Here is a 19,296-nt window from a genome sequence, read left to right on the forward strand (position 1 = left end):
ATATATATCTATGTTTCTTAAAAGATATACCACAAGTGAGGTAAAATAGTAAACAATATATACATAAGGTTTTTCCAAAGCAGAAAATAATTTCTGATAAAAAAAATTGTAATTCCATCTTAATTGTAATTCCATGCATAACATAGTTTTTTTATTTGTATGTCAATTTGTAAGTTTTTATTCAAGGATAACTAATTAATACATTAAAACACTAGTAAAGCCAATCTACAATCGTACAGTCCCTTTAACTGAACAGTTCCCCTGCTCTTCCTGAAATATAACCCAGAGATGCAAGCTATAGCACTCCCTCTCAAACTATGAGGTGTGCTTCCGTGCAGGGCCGGTGCTAGGATTTTTGCCAACACAAGCAAAACTACATTTTGGTGCCCCTCGCAGCTCAACTGGCCCTGGTCCCGTATGCAGAAGCTGGCTTCTCCTCTGTGTGGTCCTGGTATCTTCTCTTTGCTTCAGACAATCGCTGGTTTGAGGACCGTATTTTTCGCCCTCTAAGACGCACCTAGGTTTTAGAGGAGGATAATAATAAAACATTTTTTCCATTACACCTCAGGTCAGAACAGCAATCAGACCCCCAATGTTAATCAGACCTCAGATCAGACCCCCATATCAGACATCAGCCCCCATCCATAAGCCCCCCATGTCAGCCATCATGCCCCCATGTCAGTCATAATGCCCCCATGTCTCATTTCACCTCCTCAATGTCACATTTCTCCCCCTCAAGGCCTCAATGTCACATTTTTCCCCCTCCATGTCAAATCACCTATGTCACATCAGACCTCCATGTCACATTTCTCCAACTCCTTGTCACATTTCTCCCCCTCCAAACCATGTCACATCACCCCCTTCGTGTCACATCATGATCACATCATTACCCCCTATTGTGTCACATTTCAGTCCCCCCCATGGCATATCATCCTCCCTTCCCGGCCCGGCCCTGGCCCCGGCCCCATCCCCATGTCATAAGTAAGTGATAAAAAAAAAATAAGTTCATTTTTCCGCCCTCCCCCAGGGTGCGCCCTAAGGCAGCCGCTTGGTCTGCCTTATTGTAGCACCGGCCCTGCTTCCGTGGTGAAATGCAGCAGACAGTTTTGACAGAAGTGATCAGCCTTTTTCTGGCTTTAGATATGTCTGGTTTAGTAACATATTTGGCACCTCTTGCCATATTTGGCACCACATGCCATGCATTGACCTATTGCTTAGCAGCATAATTTATAAACGGTACACAATGGACTTAGTATACGTTTTGATCAAGATGCATATTCCCACTCACCACATCAAGGTAAACTATTTTCAGTGGGTCCCTACTGTAATTTGGTGCAGTGTCACATGGCAACCACTACCACCCCCAAACACAACACCTGCAGGTGGCGAGACTGAGCAGCTCAACAATGTCACTATCAGACTAAGTCTCCATGGCACTGGACCCCACCAACCCACAAGCACAATATCACAGAAGCAATAGCCACAATGTGAACAGATCTCAAAAGCTCCCCTCTCCATGTGGTCTCAGAAACCAAACTAAGACCAAGTAGGAGTTTATTAATCCTTAGACAGTCTCTTGACTGTGACACTCTACAAAATTGCTAAACTATGGAAAAAAAGGTATGGATCGCACATCCAATTGCCTATGCATTGATCTATCACTTCACAGCATCATTTATATACTGTACACAAAATAATTAGTAGATGTTTTGATCAAAATCCATAGCTTACCCAGGGGTACAACTGAGGTGTTTTTAATTTGCAGGACATTGCCTAAGGGTTAATGCCTACTTGGTCTCAGTGTTTTTTTCTAAGACCACATGGACAGGTGAAGACCACATGGACAGGTGAACACCATACATCGTATGGTGTTACATGGTGGCTGTCGCAGCTGTGATGCTGTCCCTGTGGGCTCATGGGGCCCAGTGCCTTGGGGGTTTAGCCTTATCTCAGGGGTTTTATTTGCCTGCAGGAGCTATATTATGGCAGTGGTGGTCACCATGTGGTGCTGCGCCAATTTAGAGTAGGGACCAGCTCAATAGATCAATGCATGGCAAATGTATGTGCAAACAATATATTTTTCTCCACAGTCTGGTAAAATGAATGGACAATTCACAAGTCACTTAAGAAAGCAACTGATACCTTAGTATTATAGGTTGAAATATAGAAGCATGACTATTAAGAAAACTCGTCTTTTTATATGGACTTTGGTATGTTTTGACTACAATATTTGTATATTTATATTCATCACTTCGGCAGATCCTCCACCAGTTCTAAATGTAAGACAGGTTCCTAGTTTTCTTACCTTTAGACTTTTTTCTATGCCTAAAACAGGAGTAGTAAATTGTGAATAAGATGGGACTACCTGCCCACCCACTTCCCCACCCATGCCACACCCAATTTTTTAGACCTGGTGTGAGCAGGAAGAAGTCGCAGATTCTGGTGTAACTAACCTTTGCACCACAATCTGTGCCTGAAATGCGCTTAATTTTGGCGTATTTAAAATTTATAAATTACCCCAATGGTCTCTAAGTTTGGCCGAATGCTACCTATACAGAATATATCAAAATGCCCTTGCATAAGGTGTATTAAATTGCCACATAGCAACTGTACATTCAACAGCTTCCACCATGTAGAATACTTACCCCTATTGGACTGTAGTCTCCTCTACCACTTTCTTGTCCTTTTTTAATTGATCAGGGGCCAGTACCACTGTTTGATGCTGTCATCTGCTTGCCAAATTAATTGTATCTCTTCTAAAACAGAGGAAATCATTAACATTTGCAAAATTGGATACTCTGTAAGTTTTCATGCCTCTATTTTTATCTTTCCCTTTATCAATTTATATTTCTGTACAGTGTGCACCATTAAGAGCTATAAGTGACATGCACTGGTTGTGTAGATGGGAAAAGAGAATAATTTAAAACTCCATTAATTCTCTATTTTAGCTGTATGGGTTCTGATTGATGACTATTGTATAAAAATTCTCATACTGTAGTAAACCACTATTAGAAAACTAAAATAAGCATAATTCTTAATCTCTATTTTTACCTAGTTTACATTTGTTGAAGATGCCCTCAATCGGGGCTAATTACGTTTGCTATACTGCTCCAAATTGTTCTGATCCTAGAATTTTACATTGATGGAAGAACCCACACTTACACCAGGCAAGGGTCAAAGCAGTTTCTCCTTTATTAAAGGAAGTGAAGCAGTTTATAAGGGCATCCCTCCTGAGGCTCGTGGCATTGTTTAGTTGGCAAAAATACAATAATAAGAAAATAAATAACACTTGGCATCTGCGTATTGTGCATTGTTTTACTAACTCTGGTATGCAAACTATGTAAACATCGCCCAAGCGCCATATTGTAATGGCTTTACTCTAACAGCAGTACAGTATACTTCATATATGACACATCAGGGAGGAGGGTCCTCTTGGAACTTGAGTGAATAAGCCGTTAGCTGAGAGCTGGAGGATAATGGGGCCATCTTACTTAATCAAGAATGATAACCACATCTCTATCACATTGTTAGATCCATTTGATGTTGCAAGATGTGAGATAAAATGAAAGTTTAACACTTTGTTAAAGCCAATTAGAAACCAATGATGCTTGTGCTTATGTCACCTATCTTCAGACTCTAAAATCTCATAGGTAGTGCTTTTATCAGCAGCTAGTCTTAAACTTTCATTTTATCTCACATCTTGTAACATTGAATGCATCTAGCAACGTAAACTAAGAGCTTATGCACACGGCCATTGCATGGCAGTGCCTGTATTGCGGCCCATAAACAGGGGGTGCAAAATATGCGGGCACCGGTTGTGTGCACTCCACATCACTTGAATAGATCCATAATCTGGAAAATCCGGTGCGGAAGGGAGGCTTGGAAGCACTACAGAGTGCTTCGGTGCGGTTTATCTCCACGCCTTCGCATCGCAAAAAAATTGAACATGCTCTATTTTTTTGCGGTGTGGACGGATCACAGACCCATTCAAGTTGAATGGGTCTGGATCCATCTGCGGAATCTGCACAGATGTTGCCCGTGCATTGGCGACCGCAAATTGCAGTCCCCAATGCATGGAATGGCCTGAGGCCTAAGTAAACATAGAAATTAAGAATTATGCTCAATTTACTTTGCTAATTGTGGTTTACTACTGTATGAGAATTTTTATATAATAACCATCTATAATAAACTATACTGCTAAAAAAAATTATGGGATTTTAAATTATACTTTTTCACCATCAGCTCCACTCATTCAAGATCTGTATAATACAAGTGTTAGTGTTAATTTGCATACCGAAATACCCATATAAACACTATCAAAGTTTAAAAATGTGCACACTAATTGACAATGGAGTATATGTATTTAAAAGCAGTGAATTAGCGATGGCAAATTAATGCAAAGATTGTCAGAGAGAAGTTAAAGGCATTAATTAATCAATGTGCTATGCCATTACACTGTGGTGGATCAATGGTGAAAGTACTTATGTGATCAAGACATTTCAAGTATCAAATAGACAGCTTCTATACTGGGTTGAACAAAATTTGAACAATTGCACTAGAAAATGTCAACTTAAATATGGGCTTGTAAATTACTAGTTTAAGAATAGACAGTGTACAATAATTCTGTCTTTTAATTGAGCAGAACTTAAGTTATTTTTGTGATGCATCACATCTGAAATTTATTAGAGAAATGTCCATAGAAGACTAGATCTCAAGCCGACACGTAAACTGTTTCTGTTATTCTTAGTTACTGTTATTTTTTAACAGATCTACAATCTTATCCATGCAGAATAATACTTTACAATCTAAACTCGAGATGGACATCTGCTATCGCTCAAAGCTCAAAATCATTTTGTTAAGGATATTACATTTATAACCTCTAAACAGTCCAGAAGTTAAGTAAAATATACTTAGTATAAGAGGATTCTTGTCTGGCTTGTATCTTATTTCTTAACAGTCAAAGCAGTGGCGCACATAGAGAAGTAAGGGCCCCATAGCAAGGATAAAGCCAGGCCCCCCACACAGGACAAAAGGGCTTCTGCTTAAACCCTTTTCAATGACCCTGTCTCATTTGCTAAAACTTGTTCCTTCAGAGAGTAGAGACCCGGTCAAGTTTTCACCTCCAGTAGAAGAGAAGATCATCCCAACTAAGACTGGACCCCCTCTTGCCCTGGGCCCCATAGCAGTCGCATGGTCTGCTGCTATAGTAGTTACGCCCCTGAGTTAAAGTAATCATTTATAAATTACCACAGTTTACTCAGTAATGTTGTCCACACATATTAGAATGAGCATTCGTCTGGCAGCTATCTGTAACGGTCGCGTACACACACACACAGGGGGAAGGGAAGTGACCACTGCGCTCCACCCTTACCCCTGGCCCTGCCTACTTGCCTCGCGAGTCCTAATGACAGGGGACAACTGGACGGCAATCCCTAACTTGGAGTAAGTGCAGGGATGACAGACAGACAAACAACAGGACGTGAACGGACCGAGTCAATACCAGGAAAGCTGCAAAGTACAAATGGAGCAAGCAGAGAATTGTCAGGAGAAGCCGGGGTCATAAATACCAGGAGAGCAGAGAAGTACAAGAGGAGTCCTAAGAGAGTAGTCAGGTGGGAGCCGAGGTCACAATACCAGGACGGATGCGCAGTACAGGAAGATCAGGCAAAAGGATGGTCAAGGAACAGGATCAGGTAAGTATTCAGCAGTCCAACAAATACCAGGAACCTAGAAATTAACAGGCAACCTGTAGCCAGCAGGCTGCCTGTATTTATAGTGGGGAGTGAGGGTCATGTGACGTGGCCAGCGTCACATGACCGACAGACCAACCAGTCGAGCACCGAGTGATCAGCTCGGCGCTCAAGGCAGACTTAGGAGCAAGGAGCCACCCAGCTAGTAAAGCCGCCCTGGGAATGAGGTCAAACACAGAACCTCATTCCAAAAGCTAAGCAACAGTTCTGCGAGCAATGGGGGACCGAGTGCACCTTCGGAACCCCGTGACAGTACCCCCCCTTTTACGAGGGGCCACCGGACCCAAGACTTCAGGCGATGGCTTTTCAGGGTGTTCTAAATGAAATTTACGAACAAGTCTAGGAGCATGAACCTCCCTGGCAGGTACCCAAGATCTCTCTTCAGGTCCATACCCCTTCCAGTGAATCAGGTACTGCAAGGAATTACGCACCTTCCTGACATCCACTATTTTAGACACCACATACTCGACAGCATCATTAACAAGAACTGGCGGAGGCGAGGCTTTTGATGGTACTACCGGTTCAAAATATTTTTTAAGCAGAGATTTATGGAACACATTATGAATGTGGAATGACTCAGGCAGCTCCAACCTAAAAGAGGTTAATCACTTCCGTGATCTTATATGGTCCAATAAAACGAGGAGCAAATTTTTTAGAAGTTACCTTGAGAGATAGATTCTTGGAGGACAACCATACTTTATCCCCAACCTGAAAGTTTACCCCCCTTGAACATCTCCTATCGGCCTTGAGTTTTTAAGAACATTGAGCCTTTTCTAGGTTCGATTGAACCCGGGCCCAAACTGTGCACAGTTCGGAGGAGAGTTTATCAGCTTCAGGGTTAGAGGAGGAGACGGACGACCCAGAATGAAAACGGGGATGAAAACCGTGGTTACAAAAGAAAGGGGAGACCCCAGCAGAAGAATTGACAAATTCAGCCAATGGAAGGAATTTGACCCATAATTGCTGGTCATCAGCAACATACAACCTCAGGAATTGTTCCACAGACTGATTAAGGCGTTCAGTCTGCCCATTACTCTCAGGATGGTAGGCGGAAGAAAAAGACAACGAAATTTTACATCTTTGACAGAAGGCTCTCCAGAATTTGGACACAAACTGCACACCCCTGTCCGAAACAATATTTTCCGGGATACCATGCAATCGAACAATTTCTTTCACAAAAATAGACGCCAGGGTTTTGGCATTCGGGAGTTTAGACAGGGGAATGAAATGGACCATCTTGCTAAACCTATCCACCACTACCCACACTACAGTCTTACCCTCCGCCAGCGGTAGGTCAGTTATAAAGTCCATCGAGATATGGGACCAGGGTCTACTGGGAATGGGTAGGGGTCGTAGATTACCAGCAGGGCGAGTCCTAGGTGTCTTGGACCTGGCACAAACCTCACAGGCTGACACATAGGACTTGACATCCCTAGTTAGAGTGGGCCACCAATAAGATCTATAAACCAGATCCTTAGTGCCCTCAACACCTGGATGTCCACAAAAGGCAGAATCGTGACACTCACCCAACAGCTGGAGACGAAATTGTACGGGAACAAACAACTTATCTGTTGGGGTGGATACCGGTGCCAGATGTTGTTCCGACCTAATGCGAGCCGAGATATCCTGGGTAAGAGCTGCTAAGAAGATTTTTGCTGGTAGGATGGATTCAGGTGGTACCTCAGTAGGTTGAAAAGCCTGGAAGCTCCGAGATAATGCGTCCGCCTTCACATTTTTACTTCCCGGCCTGAACGTGATGGAAAAATCAAAACGAGTAAAAAACAGAGCCCATCTGGCTTGACGGGGATTCAACCTCTTAGCAGACTCGAGAAACATAAGGTTTTTATGGTCAGTCACAACAGTTACACAATGCCTTGCCCCCTCCAGAAAATGCCTCCACTCCTCAAATGCCCATTTAATGGCCAGCAGCTCCCTATTCCCTATGTCGTAGTTTCTCTCCGTGGGAGAGAATTTCCTGGAGAAGAAGGCACATGGTCTCAGATTAGTGAGGCTGGCAGGACCTTGTGAAAGGACTGCTCCTGCGCCGTCCTCGGACGCATCCACCTCCACAATAAAAGGTTTCTCCTGATCAGGCTGGATCAGAATGGGAGCGCTACTGAATGCCTTTTTTAATTTTTCAAATGAAGAAATGGCCTCAGTAGACCAATTCTCCAAATCCGCCCCTTTCTTAGTAAGGTCGGTCAACGGTTTAGCAATTACGGAAAAACCGCAATTAGACTTACCGGTAATTCCGTTTCCTTGAATCCACCATGACGGCCCACATTGAGATTGACCGTTGACCTCTGTAGGGGCAGGAACACATAGAGAGTTTAAGAACCCCCCACCCCTCCACCTCCTCAGTGCTTTACAATTACCCGAAAGGTGGAACAAAAGTAAAAGGATATTGATTCATACCCTTAAACTCCTAATAATCATCTGCATGTATATGCAACTTATATACAAAAAACATTTTTTTTTATTTTTTTTTGGGAAGGGGAATAGTATGGGCCGTCATGGTGGATTCAAGGAAACGGAATTAGTCTAATTGCGGTTTTTCCATTTCATCCACCATGACGGCCCACATTGAGACATATCAGATAACTAAATGGGTGGGGATATCGCCTGTAAAACCTTCCGGCCGAAAAGAGCTTCATTCGCGTCCGGAAGATTAAGACGATAGTGTCTTACAAAAGTATTAGTGCTAGACCAGGTTGCGGCTTTACAGATCTGGTCCAGCGAGACCCCTCCTTTCTCGGCCCAAGAAGAGGCAGTGGCCCTAGTAGAATGGGCTTTAATATTACCAGGACTGGGTTTGTTCTGGATCTTGTAGCAGCATTCAATAGTGGATTTGATCCATCTGGCTATGGAAGACCTGGCTAACTTCTTTCCTTTATTTTTTCCTGAAAACTGAATAAGAAGGTTGTTATCCACCCTGAAATCTCTGGTAGAATCCAGGTAATGGATAACTATGTCCCTAACATCCAGGAGATGTAACCTATCTCTAGACCCTGTATGTTCGGACCTAGGGATAGAGGGTAGGAAGATCTCCTGCTCTAGATGGAAAGGTGAGACTACCTTAGGGAGAAAACCTGGGTCGAGAGTTAGACGGATATAATCTTTGCTAATTTGGAGGTAGGGCTCTTTACAAGAAAAGGCCTGGATCTCTCCAATGCGTCTGGCTGAGGTGATAGCGATCAGAAAGGCAGTTTTTAGAGAAAGGTGTTTTAAAGAGATCTCAGATAATGGTACAAATGGAGGTTTTGTTAGGCCCTCCAGGACGATGTTAAGATCCCAAGTCGGAGCTCTGGATCTCAGAGAGGGTCTCAATCTAGAAACTGCTCTGAAGAACCGCCTGATCCATCTATGGTTGGCCAGGCTGCAGTCATAGAAGGAGCTGAGGGCAGAAATTTGGACCTTCAGAGTACTAGATCTCAGGCCTAACTTAAGGCCGCACTGTAGAAAGTCCAAAATTCTGTTGATGGGAGGAGAGGTGGTGTCTGGGTGCTCAACTCCTAACCAGGAACAGTATTTCTTCCAGATCTTAAGGTAGATGGAGGAGGTCACCTTTTTTCTACTCGCCCTCAGAGTAAGTATCACCTTTTCCGAAAGTCCTCTGCTTCTTAATGTCTCGCTCTCAGGATCCAGGCTGACAGTCTGAATATACCTGGGTCTGGATGAAGGAGAGGGCCCTGGACTAGAATATCCCTCTGGAAGGGAATCTCCCACGGATCTTCCAGCGATAGCTGTTTTAGAGTGGAGTACCAACTTCTCTTTGGCCATAGAGGGGCTATCAGGATGAGAGTAGTTGGTTCCTCCAGGAGCTTCTGGACGACCCGCGGTATTAGTGGTATTGGGGGAAAGGCGTAGGCTAGTTTCCATTTCCATTGTATTGACAGGGCATCGATTGCCCATGGACTGTCTCCTGGGTTTAGGGAGCAGAAACATTTTACCTGCGCATTTCTTCTGGAGGCGAATAAGTCTACCTCTGGACAGCCCCATCTTTCTGAGATCTTCTGGAAGATATTCCTGTTCAGAGACCATTCTCCTGGATCTACTGTCTCTCTGCTCAGAAAATCTGCTACTGCGTTTTCGCAGCCCCTTAGGTGGACGGCGGACAGAGATAAAGCGTTCTCTTCTGCCCAGGAGAAAATTCTTTTTGCTATCTCTCCAAGAGGCCGTGACCTTGTCCTTCCTTGGTGACGCAGATAAGCCACCGTTGTGGTATTGTCTGACATTATTCTTAGGTGTCACCCTTTTAGAAGACACTCTCCCTTTAATAATGCCTCCAGGACTGCGTATAGTTCTCGGTAGTTGGAGGATCTGTGTTTTATCTCGGCCGGCCAGGTACCCTTTAGAAGATGATCTCCTATCTTTGCTCCCCAGCCTCCGAGGCTTGCGTCCGTGATTACTTGCACGGCGGGATGGTTCCGCCACTGAAGGCCTCCTAGCAGTCGTCTTTTTACTTTCCACCAATCCAAGTCTGTTTTTACGGCCTGAGGGATCCGAAAAATCCTGTCTAGACTTACTTGTCTTCCGTCCCAGATAGTTAAGATCCAACTTTGGATTACTCTTGTGTGGCTTTGGCACCATGCCACTGAGGGAATGCAGGCGGTTAGGCTTCCCAGGAGACTCATGGCCTTTCTGATGGAGCAATTGCGAGCCCTCTGGAATGTTCTGATCTTCACTGTCAGTGCAGTAGCCTTGTCCTGAGGGAGGAAGGTCATCAACAGGGACGAATCTAGTTCCACACCCAGGAACTTTATTCTCATGGACGGGGTTAGGGTGGATTTTTTTGTATTTATAATCCAGCCAAGGTTTTTTAAGAATTCCGAGAATCTTTGGGTTGCCAAACGGTTCTCGGATTCTGTCTTGCCCAGAATTAAAAAGTCGTCGAGGTATGGAATGATTGTGATTCCTTCCTGACGAAGGTAGGCCACCATCTCTACCACGACTTTTGTGAAGACCCTGGGGGCCGAGGAAAAACCGAAAGGGAGGGCAACATATTGGAGGTGATGGATAGACCTGTCTGGTCCTCTTAGAGTGAATCTTAGATATTTTTGGGAAAGATGATGGATGGGGACATGGTAGTAAGCGTCCTTTAGATCGATTGACGACATGAACGCCCCTTTTGGAATCAGAGGGATTGTGGAAGGGATGGTCTCCATCCTGAACCTCCTGTATAGAATAGACCTGTTTAGGGGTTTTAGGTTTATTATCGTGCGAAAGGATTGGTCTGGTTTTTTTACTAAAAAAAGACTGGAATAAAATCCTCTCCTTTCCTCTGAGATAGGAACCTTTTGAATTACCCCTAGCTCTAAGAGGTCCTGGACGCCCTGCCAGATTTTTGGAAGATCTGAACTGCTCTGAGGTGTGATTCAGAATCTTCTCGGGGGGACTGATGTGAACTCTATCCTGTAACCGTGAGAGATTACATTTAGCACCCAGGGATTTGAAGTTACCTGACTCCAGGAGGATAGAAAACCCATCAGTCGCGCCCCGACCCTGGCGTCATTGCTGTTTATTTTGCCTATTCTGGGGATTGAGGATAAAGCCTCTTCCTCTCCCTCCTTTGGGATAGCTCCATCGGCCAGACTTCCCTTTCCCCCTGTAGGATCTCTGCTGGGTTGGTACTGACGAAAGGGCTTCTTTTTTGGTTCTTTGTCCTCTGGAAAACCCTTCTTCTTGTCTGCTGCTCCCTCTAGGATTTTATCCAGAGTGGGGCCGAAGACAAATTCCCCTGAAAAGGGGATAGAACAAAGCTTGGCCTTGGATGCCTTGTCTCCTGACCAGGCCTTCATCCATAAAGCCCGTCGGGCTGCATTAGAGAGAGCAGCATCCTTGGCGGAAAACCGGATGGACTCTGCAGACGCATCGGCTAAAAAAGCTGTAGCGGAGCGGAGAAGGGGGAGAGAGTCCCTGATCTCTTCCCTTGGAGTCTTATTTTTTAGATGTTCGTCCAACTCTCCTAGCCATATATACATCGCTCTGGCGACGGAGGTAGCAGCAATATTAGTTTTTACCCCAAACATAGCTGACTCCCAGGTTTTTTTTAGGAGGCCATCTGCCTTTCTATCCATAGGATCGCCTAGCTGAGAGGAATCCTCAAAGGGTAGGGCGGTCTTTTTTACTACTTTGGCCACCTGTAGATCGACCTTAGGAGTCTGGTTGTATATCTTGCTTTCAGCCGGGTCAAAGCAGAGCCTATTCCTGAATTCTTTGGGAACGCCAAGCCTCTTTTCTGGATCTGACCACTCCTCCAATATCATTTCTTTTATATTTTCATTAATGGGGAAAACAATAGAGGACTTAGATCTGAGACCCCCAAACATCTCATCCTGCACCGTACGGGGCCTAGGAGTATCTTCAATGCCCATAGTGGACCTGACCGCACGTAGCAACTCCTCCATCTCATCGGCCGAAAAAAAGTATTTTTTATCTTCTTCTAGAATTTCCCCGTCCGACAAGGGTTCCTCATTAGGAAATTGTCTGGATGAGGCGGAGGCCACTTCAACCTCTTTGCCCTCAGAAGAGGAAATAACAGACAGTTTGCGTTTCTTAGAAGGGATGGGGTTGCTGGAGGGGGTAGACAAGGTGGCTAAAGAGGACTTAATCTCGTCTGAAATAAAAGACTTCATTTCCGAGAGTATATCTGGTTGCTCTTCCTTCCAAATTCCAAGGTTTGCATAGCCTCTTTTTATAATTTTCAGGGAGACGCTTGGAACAAGCACAGCATTTTAAGGGTTTTGTTTTTGTTTTTAACTCCTTGCTGCCCTGCAGAAGGAAGCAACCAGATATCCCAGCATTAGTAATTCAGATTAAAGAACTGAAATATATACCCCCCAGAAGGGGACTCACGGTACTGGTGGCAGAAGGATCAGGACCTTCCTGGCGGGGAGCAGGTGTCTCAGACATCGCGGTGTAGCAGGCGAGGGGCCGAAAGGAACCGCGGTCTTCTCTTTTTAAAATTCCCGGCGTCTGACGTCATCTAGCTGCGCCCTGTTTGATGGCATAGGCCTGCGCCGCACCAGCCTACTAAGAGGTACGTGCGTCGCCCGGCCCGCCCATAGAGACGCTCCATGCGCCGCATCTGCTCCCCCTGCCGGACGCTAGAACTCGGCCCTCCTCCAGAAGGAAAGGACGCCGAGCGCAGCACGCGATGATCCGAGAAGCCGGCACCTCCGACTGCTTCCTCAAGGAGGGAAGGGAGTCTGAAGGTATGGGGAGGACCGCAGGCCTCAGCATAAGCCAAGACGAGGGTCCTCGATGCTCCTAGCTGACCAGCCTTAGCTCCTGCCGCGGGAGGCCAGCTGGAGAACCTGTAAAGAAAATAAGGTTATTTTATCCTCCATGAAGGAGGAACTCTCCACATGTTGGCCCCTGTAGGGGCAGGAAAGCACTGAGGAGGTGGAGGGGTGGGGGGTTCTTAAACTCTCTATGTGTTCCTGCCCCTACAGAGGTCAAGGGTCAATCTCAATGTGGGCCGTCATGGTGGATGAAATGGAAAAATTCATAATAAATTTACGATAGTAATTGGCGAAACCTAAGAACCGTTGTAAGGCCTTTAAGGATGAAGGTCTTACCCATTCCTTAATTGCTAGTACCTTACCAGGATCCATCTTGAAGGCGTGAGGAGTCAGAACATGCCCTAGAAACAGAATCTCCTGCACACCAAAGACACATTTCTCTTGTTTAGCGGATAGCTGATTCTCCCTCAACACCTCTAATACTTGTCTAACATGAGACACATGGGATTCGAAGTCAGGAGAGAATATCAAAATGTCGTCAAGATAGACAATAACAAATTTACCTAAGAATTCCCTAAGAATGTCATTCATGAAGTTTTGGAACACAGCTGGGGCATTGCTGAGTCCAAAAGGCATCACCTGATATTCAAAGTGTCCTACCGGAGTATTGAACGCCGTCTTCCATTCGTCTCCCTCCTTGATTCGGATTAGATTGTATGCCCATTTCAGGTCAATTTTGGAAAACCAGGTTGCCCCCAGGACCTGGTTAAATAAATCCGGAATCAATGGGAGGGAGTATCTATTCTGGACAGTGATTTTATTTAATCTCCGGTAATCGATACATGGCCTAAGACCACCATCTTTTTTCTTAACGAAGAAAAACCCCGCCCCCATAGGAGAGACAGAAGGTCTAATATGCCCTTTACCAAGGCTCTCCTTAATATAATCTTCCATGGCCTTGCGTTCGGGCATAGAAAGATTATAAATTTGTCCTTTAGGAAACTTGGCCCCCTCTACTAGCTCTATGGTACAATCATAAGGTCTATGGGGGGGTAGAACCTCTGGGGTTGGTGATGAGAATACATCAGAATATTCTCTAACAACAGAGGGTAAAGTATCAGACTTTACTGAGACCCCAGCCTGTACCACGGACAGGCACGAGTCACACTTAGGTCCCCATCTCACCAACTCCCCATTGGACCAATCTATAGTGGGGTTATGTAGTCGGAGCCAAGGCAACCCTAGTACCACCTCAGCAGGACTAGAAGCGAACATCTCTCTGAGTGGCACACACCCACGGTTAGAGAAATCTCCGAGGTACATAAGCTCACCGTACCACCAATAAGAGGAGTAGCATCAATAGCCATGACATGGATAGGAGTTGGTAAGGCAAACATAGGAATACCCAATCTAACAGCATACTCAGAGTCAATAAAGCTAGCCGCTGAGCCAGAATCAATAAAGGCCTTACCCGCCCATTTATTTACTCCCAGAGAAATCGTAATGGGTACCGAAAGCTTACATTTAGAAAATTCAGGGTGTATCTGGTCTTTAGGTTGCCTTGCCTTAGGAGACTTGACAGAGAGGACCTTCTTAGGACACTGGTTGATCCAATGGTCAGAATCTCCACAGTAAAAGCATTCTCCACGTCTGCGGCGAAGATTCCCCCGGGTCATGCCAACCTGCATGGGTTCCTCGGTGGAGACCTCAGCATTGTCTCTGGGATAGGCCTCTGGCTGGACCACCATCTGGGAAGAGAACTGTTGTTCCTGTCGTCTCTCTCTAACCCGTCGGTCAAGTCGGACAACAAGGGTCATCATCTCCTCTAAGGTCTCTGGAAGTTGATAACTGACCAGAAGATCCTTTAATTTATCAGACAGACCTGACCTGAACTGACTCTTCAGGGCTGGTTCGTTCCATCCTGAGGGGACACACCACCTGAATTGGGTGCAATAATCCTCCGCTGGTAAATTGCCCTGAACCAGTGCCTTTAGAGCCGTCTCGGCTACTAGAGCCTTGTGTCTGGTTCATCATAGAGGGTACCTAGGGCCTGAAAGAACCCCTCCACAGAATATAAACAACTGGCGCCAGCAGGTAAAGAGAACGCCCAGTCCTGGGGATCACCCTGTAATCGGGAAATGATAATGCCCACGCGTTGACTCTCGGGGCCAGAGGACACGGGGCGCAAACGGAAGTAAAGTTTACAACTCTCCTTAAAAGAGAGAAACTTCTTCCGGTCTCCAGAAAAGGTTTCTGGGAGCTTAATCTGGGGCTCAAAATGCGGACTGGAGGCCTGAGGAGTGGAAGAGCCTTGCCCTAACTCAAAAGAGCTGAGTTTTTCCCCTAACTCCTGCACCATCTGCGTCAGATTAGAGACATAGTCAGTCAGGGTCACCAGAGGATACATAATACAGTGGTTATTGGGCCTGTTAATCTGTAACGGTCGCGTACACACACACACATGGGGAAGGGAAGTGACCACTGCGCTCCACCCTTACCCCTGGCCCTGCCTACTTGCCTCGCGAGTCCTAATGACAGGGGACAACTGGACGGCAATCCCTAACTTGGAGTAAGTGCAGGGATGACAGACAGACAAACAACAGGACGTGAACGGACCGAGTCAATACCAGGAAAGCTGCAAAGTACAAATGGAGCAAGCAGAGAATTGTCAGGAGAAGCCGGGGTCATAAATACCAGGAGAGCAGAGAAGTACAAGAGGAGTCCTAAGAGAGTAGTCAGGTGGGAGCCGAGGTCACAATACCAGGACGGATGCGCAGTACAGGAAGATCAGGCAAAAGGATGGTCAAGGAACAGGATCAGGTAAGTATTCAGCAGTCCAACAAATACCAGGAACCTAGAAATTAACAGGCAACCTGTAGCCAGCAGGCTGCCTGTATTTATAGTGGGGAGTGAGGGTCATGTGACGTGGCCAGCGTCACATGACCGACAGACCAACCAGTCGAGCACCGAGTGATCAGCTCGGCGCTCAAGGCAGACTTAGGAGCAAGGAGCCACCCAGCTAGTAAAGCCGCCCTGGGAATGAGGTCAAACACAGAACCTCATTCCAAAAGCTAAGCAACAGTTCTGCGGGCAATGGGGGACCGAGTGCACCTTCGGAACCCCGTGACACTATCTTTCCCAAACTCGCTATATACTGTACATACCCACTCTGCTCGCCCAAACATTAATGAATCCTGAATGGGTAAAAGGGAGAAAGTTACACAAGCATAACTAAAGGCTCATGGACCCTGGTGGGTCAGATTTTATTTTTATTCATTTTACTTGCTTATATAGTGGCAACATATTCCACAGTGCTTTACACACTTTATCATGAATCACTGTCCCCAGTGGCTCTCACAATATAAATTCCCTATCAATATGACTTTGGAGTGTGGGAGGACACTGAAGTACCCAGTGAAAATACACAAACTCCATACAAACTTCATGCAGATATTGTCCTTGATTAGATTTTAACATAGAGCACCAGTGCTAATCACTGAGCCACAGTGAGTCTGCAGTATAATTATCTGTGCATCAAAAGCCTCTTTATATACAGGGTGGGCCATTTATATGGATACACCTTAATAAAATGGGAATGGTTGGTGATATTAACTTCCTGTTTGTGGCACATTAGTATATGTGAGGGGGGAAACTTTTCAAGATGGGTGGTGACCATGGTGGCCATTTTGAAGTCTGCCATTTTGAATCCAACTTTTGTTTTTTCAATAGGAAGAGGGTCATGTGACACATCAAACTTATTGGGAATTTCACAAAAAAAAACAATGGTGTGCTTGGTTTTAACGTAACTTTATTCTTTCATGACTTATTTACAAGTTTCTGACCACTTATAAAATGTGTTCAATGTGCTGCCCAATGTGTTGGATTGTCAATGCAACCCTCTTCTCCCACTCTTCACACACTGATAGCAACACCGCAGGAGAAATGCTAGCACAGGCTTCCAGTATCCGTAGTTTCAGGTGCTGCACATCTCGTATCTTCACAGCATAGACGATTGCCTTCAGATGATACGAGATGTGCAGCACCTGAAACTACGGATACTGGAAGCCTGTGCTAGCATTTCTCCTGCGGTGTTGCTATCAGTGTGTGAAGAGTGGGAGAAAAGGGTTGCATTGACAATCCAACACAATGGGCAGCACATTGAACACATTTTGTAAGTAGGTCAGAAACTTGTAAATAACTCATGAAAGAAAAAAAGTTACGTTAAAACCAAGCACACCATTGTTTTTCTTGTGAAATTCCCAATAAGTTTGATGTGTCAAATGACCCTCTTCCTATTGAAAAAACAAAAGTTGGATTCAAAATGGCCGACTTCAAAATGGCCACCATGGTCACCACCTATCTTGAAAAGTTTCCCCCCTCACATATACTAATGTGCCACAAACAGGAAGTTAATATCACCAACCATTCCCATTTTATTAAGGTGTATCCATATAAATGGCCCACCGTGAAGATATGTGTTAGGAGAGCACTGTAACATTTGCAGCCGCCTAACTGCATTTTTCTCCTCAGCAGTCCAGGCCAAATCTCTAACTCAGTGCCTTTACTTGGGTTTTGCTGTGGTTAACTCATTGCTTATCATTTTAAAATTCAAACTTCTGTGTTGATTTTTTTTTACAAAGAAATTTAAGAATATTAAAAATAGTTACAGTAGCAAAATAAATAAGTGGATCCTTACCTAAATGAGGCCTAATGCTCTACTTCAAAAACTGTATTCACACTTTCAGAAGAGAGGACTAAAGAAAAACCTATGTAACTCTGGAACAGTTTCCTAAAGCTTGGCTTCACCATCAAATCACAATAAGAGTCCTACTGGAAAAGCAGTCATGTTGTTGGCAAAGCTAAATTTTATAAATGATGTAGCAACAATTTAGGATATTACTATCCCAGAAGAACAATCAAAGAACTGCAAGCAATTCAGGCATAAGCTGAGGTTATTGAGAATAAATGCCAGAAAAGAACATGCCTAAAATATGTTACAAGAGAGCATAGTGAATCACCACCAATCCAGATTGTCTTGTTTGAATGTGAATAAGCTAACTTGAAATACCCTGTCTTTAGGTGCATTGGTATATAGGGACATAATTAGCAGTCACATCCAGGCTTTGGGACATGTGGGGTTACAAAGGCCTTTGCCACATGATAAGGCACCACCCTTATTACAGGTTTTGCTTGGTGTCTAGAAGTGGCAATTTATTATATACATTTTGCTAACAAAGTAGTTATATATAAGAGAATCAACTTGATTTCTACTAGATAAGAGTAACAATATAGTCTTATTTCATATGTCAACCAGGGTGTATAAAAGAATTACAAAAAAAAAAAATTTGGAACCCTACCATGAAGCACAGAACTAAATGAATTATCTTTTAGACAATATTGCATGTGTGAACTTTTGGTAAGAGAGAGGGGTTATGGTATATTGTATATCTACCATAATCACATATCCACTCAAGCAAGTTTATGGGGACTGGGTGAGAGAGATATATACAATTATTAAAAGGGTTTTTATTTTTAAGAATAAGTGAGGACACAAGCAGTTGGGTTTTCACTTATCACTCTTGTCTAATTATAATCCTTCAAGAGCTAATAGTGGTGAAACCCCTTTAAGGCTGTAGTTTTTGGTATATGGTCAGATTTTCAAAGCTGCCAGCAGAAAAAGATTTGCGATATTGCCGCTGCACTAATTTTACTGTTTATATTATACTGTTATGTGTAAGACATAACCACCTTATAGTGTCTCAACAATAATTTTAATTAGAGATAAGTTCATTTCTGATCATTCGATTCGAGTCTGATTACACCAAATCGACAATCAGATTAACTTGAGACCAAATTGAATCAACCTGAACAGTTCTCTCTCTCCCTCCTTTTTTCTCACTCTACCTCTCTTCCTCTCCCAAAATTCTCCCAAATTGAATTAAAAAAAATACTAATTCTATAGAATCCAAATTTATCAAACAAATTAAGTCAAAATCTGATTCTATTGATTGAATTATCTTTAATCATAATCCAATGTCACACCTCTATCAATATTTTTTTCCACCCTTTCCTTCTTCAGTTGTAGCATTTGAGTATTTTATCTTGTAATGGGATGGGGGGGCTACTTTTCAGGTTTTTAGGATCAGCCTTTGATCAGATTACTGGATTTTCTGGATTATTTTGGATCTGAGCTGCTCATTTCTACCACAGACTGCGATATACTGATGCCTATAGCCTGTTGGTGGGTAGTGAAGAAAACTAGAGGGAATTTTAATTTTCGCTATCAACCCTGCAGGAGATTT

This window comes from Bufo bufo, chromosome 1 (genome assembly GCF_905171765.1).
Source record: "Bufo bufo chromosome 1, aBufBuf1.1, whole genome shotgun sequence".
Taxonomy (NCBI): Eukaryota; Metazoa; Chordata; class Amphibia; order Anura; family Bufonidae; genus Bufo; species Bufo bufo.